This window comes from Sorex fumeus, unplaced genomic scaffold (genome assembly GCF_029834395.1).
Source record: "Sorex fumeus unplaced genomic scaffold, SorFum_2.1 ptg000034l, whole genome shotgun sequence".
NCBI lineage: Eukaryota > Metazoa > Chordata > Mammalia > Eulipotyphla > Soricidae > Sorex > Sorex fumeus.
The window spans coordinates 15155263-15162263 of NW_026606091.1; positions in this window are offsets into that span (position 1 = coordinate 15155263).

The window sequence follows — 7001 nt, forward strand, 5'->3', positions numbered from 1 at the left end:
ATAGACTAGGGATAGCTAGTCCTGGAATGATATCTTTAAAATACAAAAATAATTTCTTACCTTATTTTGATGTTGATGAACATCAAAGGAAAGGAATCCTGCTATTCATCAAATATTTTTAGAATCTTCAGACTGACAAGATATCATTAAGATAAATGTATTTCCATTTCCACATATAGCTTTTAAAAGGGTAACATTTAAAATATCACAAACAGAAATTAAACACCAGTGAAAGTTCTTTGAATACTCTCATATTTAGAATGTTTTCAGATTTCGCTTATTTAGTGAAACATTTCAAAAGCTGAACAACAAATTAACTTTAAATCATTTAAAAGAGACCTGTTATACCCAAGAAAGAGAACTCAATAATTTTCCATGTATATCATATTGTTATCCCCACAGATTGCATTTTTTTTATTTTTGAGAGGCATAAATTTAAGCAAAACATAATTGAGGGGGAGAAATTGAAATATCCTGTTTGCCCTTGTTTTGCTTTCTTATGGATATGAGCCACAAATCACTCTGTAAATTTATCAAGAAAAAAATTGTATCTTAAAGGACCGCACAGATGAAGCTCCTTCCTGAAGTAAAAATTACATTTTATGGAAACCAATTTCTCAGAAGCTTTTCAGCTTAAAAATGATTTTTAAAAAGCCCTAATCACAACCTTTAATTTAAATCAACCAGCAGCTAATCAATCCAGAGTTTTATGAATGTTCTTTACAGAAGTTGATCCATAGATAAAACTTTAATTTCAATTTCTTGACTTTTCATGTATAAAGAGAGATAGTCTACTTTAAAGGTATGCATTTAATTAATAATTTATGATTCTGAAAGCCTCTGGCTAACCTCATCCTGGTACAAAGTCATCGTTCCCATAGGACTGGACATTTATACACTCTAAGTGAACAGCTGCGTGGTGTACTGGTTTCCAAGACTCACATTAGCACCACACTAATCCATGTATATTTGCAAATTGTTATGATCATTGCTCAGAAATGGCATCAGTTGCAGCTGCAGCATTCTGAAAATATTTCAGATTTGTGATGGCTGGAATAACAACATAGAAATTATAATCATCTGACATCCATCACAAATGCTCCTTCACTTGATTACACCAGTCAACAAATTCTGGGCAGGAAAAGACAGTGAAATAAGTGAAAGCACAAGCTTTGACTAAAGAAATTTTTATCTCTGATTCTCACTCTTCTAAATTTCAACCATCTTCCTTCTTTCATTTTAATGTAGCCAATATACTAAGTGAATAATAAGTGTAATTTTTCGAAGTATCCATTACTGAGCTACTTTTAACAACCGAATCAACAGGAGCACCTAAAAACTCGTAGGCCCAGGTAATATGAGATTAAATATTTCCCTATATAGTTTATATTTTTACAAGGTTTATCTACTTTTTTTTCTTTTATCCCTGCCCTTTGTTTTCTATTGTATTTGACCAAGCAATATTTTCCTCTTACTGGATGATTAAATACTATCAATACATAGGTAAGAAAAAAGATTTTTTTCCCCAGTGATGCTGTTTCATCTATTCCTTTTTAATCTGTATGCTATGGCTAAGTAATTCTCTACTGGAATAATATTCTGACAATTGAAATCAATGAATTCACCAAGTACACTCTTAGCACTGCTGAATGTGCCACACCCACCCTAATCCCCACAAAAAAAGTTGTTTCATTTGCACCTTTAGTATTACTGCTTTTTACTAATGGTATACACAGGCTAAGGACTTTTATAAAGCCCAGTACGAGTGTCTTTACTTAACATGTGCTAAAGAAATATTTGTAAAATGATCTAATAAAGAAATATTTGTATCTGGCAATTACTATAAAAAATATACTGTCTTTGCAAACTAAGGTTCTATCAGACTTGGGGCTGAAGAGATAGTAGAGTGTGTAGGGCACTTGCCTTACATGTGGCCTATCCACTTTCCATCTTTGGTATCTCACATGGTCCCCCCAGCACTGACAGGAATATTTACTGAGTGCAAAGTCACGAGTTACCCCAGATCATTGCTGAGTATGGCCTCCAAACCAAAATCACTAACCAAATAAAAACAAAATGATTCTATTAGATTTAGTGCTTGAAAGATAGTATAGGGTATAAAGAGCTTGCTTTATAGGTTGTTAGCCTCAGCTAACAGTTCGATCCTTAGCACTGCAGATAAACCTAAGCATTGAATATGGTCCCCGATCATGGCTAGGACTGATTGCTGACTACAGTGTAAAAATTAAGCCCTGAGCACTATCTGATGAGGCACCAAAACCAAACAAAACTATAAATTAGACAAGGTAGTAAAGATATCTTCAAAGTCTAGAGTGTACCCCATACAGCATGGCTACCAACCAAAACACTGCTAGGTGAAGCCTTGGTGGAAGTCCAAGAACTGCAGGGCCAGAGTACTCCATAAACAGGTATTAATGGCAACAGCTGGAATAAATAGCATTGTAAGTGACCCCCAGTCCCCTGAGCACTGCTTGGAAGGCTTTCTAAATAAGATTCAATTACTAAGAAAACCCAAAACTTAGTTTTATAGTAATATGGAACACAATGTCTTTCATTAGCTGATTTGTTTCTTTGTCAGGTTGCAAACTCCATCACTGGCCATACCACATATAATGACCAATATAAATTTCTTTTAGTATCTTATGTGAATATCTTCTGATTCTAAGGGCAGCATTTCACATTTTCTATTCTACATTAACTTAAAAATTGTAATGTAATTTTAGTATATAGACTCACCTGACAGTGCTCAGGGCTTACTCTGGTTCAGCACTCAGAAACCACTCCTGTCAGTGCTAGGGACCAAACTGGGTGCTGGGGATCCAACTTTGGTTAGCCAGATGCAAGACAAATGCCCTACCTGCTGTACTGCCACTCACATCAGGATATATATTCTTTCTCAGAACTGTAATCACTAAAACCATATCTCAAATGGCACTTCCTCGAGAAATTAATTTATACTATTTTTAAGTAATGTTCTAGTTTCTATTACCAAAATCTAATATTGAAACATTTTTATTATCCTGATTTTTGACTCTCTTAATTTTTTCTATGCATTTATGTCATGTCTAATTTCATCTTTTTACTTAAAACATTTTGTGAAGGAGGCTCCCAACATAGACATGACATCTATGCATTTATGTCATGTCTAATTTCATCTTTTTACTTAAAACATTTTGTGTAGGAGGCTGAAGAAGGACAGAGCCCTCACTGCACTACAGCCAATTGGCTAGTATTCAGACCAGGGTTCTAAAATGCCAAGCTGCTCAGGCACTGTAGTGATACCTGTGTCACGTTTGTGGTGCCTAGGACCTCCAGGGCTGCACCTGAAAACAGTGTTAGATGTTAGGAATTGAATTGAAGTACTCTTCACTATACTATCTTCTGACCCCTTTATTATTAAATAAATATGCATCTAGAAGGTTTTTTCTTACAAAATAGTTCAATTTTCAGACATTTATTCATAGGTAGTAGTTATGTTCTTTATTCAGTTGGAGTCTTACCATCTGTTGTTAGGTCTGTATTTGAGGACAATTTCAGCTTTTTTTGCATGAGGAGTGTGACACCTGGTGAAGCTCAGTGGTTACTCCTGCCTCTGTACACAGGAATTACTCCTGGCAATGTTTGAAGAAGCATATGGGATCCTGGGTATCATTTAGGGTCAGCCATATGCAAAGAAAATGCACTATCAGTTGTAGTATTGCTCTGGCCTTTGGGGATTATTTCAAATATGGTCCATACCTTAGATGCAATTTGATCTACCTTAGTAAATGTGCAAAATATTCCTGATAGTTAGGGTAAAATATTATTTCAAGGGTACATTGAACATTTTAATGTGCAACTCCATGTGCTAGGGTATTGTCAAGGGGAAGAACTTCCTGTATGTTTTCCTATAGCTTCATTTTTTTATTTCTCCAGAATTTTGCTTGTTACTGTTTAAAATACAGACCTACCAGGGTCTCTTTATTTCCCCCTTAGATGATTTTTATATTTTTGACAATTAAGTAGAATTTCTCTGGTTTCCAGAAAGTTATGAGAAAGCTAGAGCAAGAGTACACTGTAGTTTATATACCACATAATCTGACTATTCTTACAAAAAGATTTTATTCAGTAGAAGATTTTATTCAGTGGATGTTTATTTATTATGAGTCTATGTACTTAGGACAGTTTTCTGAGAAATAAATAAAATAATTTTTTCTCTGTGTCTCCAGTCAAGTTTTTGTTGCTGCTGCATAAAATATTGATGAATTTCTTATTTTACAGCTCAAAATGCAAAAATAGAACTTGTTAAAAAATGTATTGAAAAATATACTGAAGCAGGCTGTAGAAGTAGGGAAGGCTTGCAGTGAGTTCTCTGGATGTAAAGAAACCAGTAAGGGATTTAAAGAATTTACTCTGTCATTAGCCCTAAAATAGAAAAACAAAAATATAATGCTGGGCCCACTTTGTGGAAACAGAAACTGGTACAGAAACTCTAACTGGCATCAGCATAGGCCTAGAGAAGACTGAAAACTAGTACCTCCAAAACACACACACACACACACACACACACACACACACACACACACACACACACACACATGACCCAGAGAGAAGCTCCAGCAAGAACAAGGGTTGTAATAAGGACAATAAGGACATGGAGTTGCGCATTAAAATGTTCGAGTTCTTCCCCTTGACAACATTAGAAAGTCCTACACATCCCTGGGGAATAGAGGAGAAGTTTGGGATAAACCTACATAACCAGCTTTGCAAAGGCAAGTGGTCACTTTTCCCATTCTGAGGGTGAAGGGTCTGTCCCTCTCCCATCTGAGGAAGTTACTGTTCTCTCCTGAGCGTGTTATTTTCCCTCTTTACTTTCTCATGATCATGATTATCCTGTTGTTCGTCGACTGCCTCGAGCAGGAACCAGTAACGTCTCCTTCTTCCCAGCCTTGAGATTTTAAAAGAGCCATATTCAGTGCTCTTTCAGGGCTGGGAGAATGAGACGTATCATTGTTACTGGTATTTGGCATATTGAGTGCGACACAGGAAGTTTGCCAGACTGCTGTGCAGGCACGATACTTTTGGTAACCTGCCAGATTCTCCAAAGTAAAAACAAGATAATAAGATGTCGCAGGGCCATAAATGCAGCCACACGCTTCCGGGAGCTGGGTTTTATAGTCTCTGGGTCTTGGCCGTTGATGGGACCACCTGGCGCCTATCTACTGGAAGATGGGGGATCTGGGTGGAGAGGCCCAGTCCCAATCTGAGCAGGTTTAGAGATCTCAGCCCTGGGACCCGCATGCCTGGGTTCCTCTGCTGGCTCCTTCATGCATGAGGCTTGTCCGGACGTGTGGAGAGTGGTCTCAGAATGGCTGTGGCTGGTTCTGGAGGTCTTCGGCTGCCGGAGCTCTGCTCGGGGCAGGGAGGGAAACTGCCCCAGTGAGTTCAGCGAGGCACAGGGGCAGGAGACTTTCTCATAATCTCTAAATAGAACTTTTACTTCACTACTCTTCTCCTAGAATTCTTTTCTTTAAGTGAAGGCAACTGACTTGAAAAGGCTGTGTAAGATTTTGGACTGACTTTCCTTTCCTGAAAATAGCAATTCTTCACTCCACTCGGTTCCATGACTCCCCAAGAAATTTCTTGACAGGGATTATTTTCCATGCCAGGTAGATCAAATGGAATTCATGTGCAGTTTGACAACTATCTTGTGAGGCTGGTTTGATGTGAGGTCTGTGTTGGGCAGGAGCTCATAGCGTAATCTCATCAGTCCAAGATTTCCTCAAACACTTTCAGGAGTTGACTGTATGATAGAGAGCGAAGCTGTAGACTGCTTTCTTGAGCCTGCCACCTCTCTCCTCCTGTAAGACACTTGCAAAGTCATGACTTTCATTTTGATTTTGTTAATAATTTTCTTAATAGAATAATTATAGTAAAAGAACAAATTTGTTTTGTCTAAATTTGTTTTTGGTCCATACCTGGCTGTGTTCAAGGTTTACTACTGGCTTGGTACTAAGGAATCACTATTGGCCATGCTCAGGGGTGACTATATAGCATGGTGGGGGTCAAACTCAGATCAGCCATGTGTAAGGTGTCTTTTACTAGTTTACTGTCTCTCCAATTTGTATAGAACCAATTTTTGAATCACTTATGCTATGAGTTTTTTAAAATGTGATGATAAATATACTCCCTTGTTTAAACCTATTTTTAAATTTTAATTGTAATTTTTCTCTTTGTGCAATCACAGCTAAGTAGACCAGAGATCAAGTAAATGATCTATCACATTATTGGCATTACCTTCCATGGGAATTTAACCATATTTATGTTTTCATAGTTGGTTTTGTTTGTCTTTAGACATACTCTATTGTCTTAGGGCTTATTCCTGGTTGAGTGTTTAGTAGTCACTCCTGGTGGGGTTCAGGGACTATAAGATATGCCAGTGATTGAAACTTGATCAGCTGCATGAAAGGCAACTAACCTGTCACTGCACTATCTCTCTGCCTCACATATGTAATATTATGGTTTCTTCGTACACCTAATATAAATGGCATTACTTACTGCTGAATCATTATTCCTAAACAAAATATTCTCATATTTTAATAAAAATATCTTAAACAATCTAGGGCTGGAGCGATAGCACAGTGGTAGGGCATTTGCCTTGCGCGAGGCCGGCTCAGCTGACCCTGGTTTGATTCCTCTGACCCTCTCGGAGAGCCAGGCAAGCTACTGAGAGTATCTCGCCCACATGGCAAAGCCTGGCAAGCTACTCGTGACATATTTGATATGCCAAACACAATAACAACAAGTCTCACAATGGAGATGTTACTGGGCCCACTTGAGCAAATCGATGAATAACGGGAGGACAGTGCTACAGTGTTTATTAAATAATCTAGGGCTGGAGCGATAGCACAGCTGGTAGGACTTTTACCTTGCTCACAGTCAACTCAGTTTTGATTCCTCCATCCTTCTCGGAGAGCCTGGAAAGCTACTGAGAGTATCCA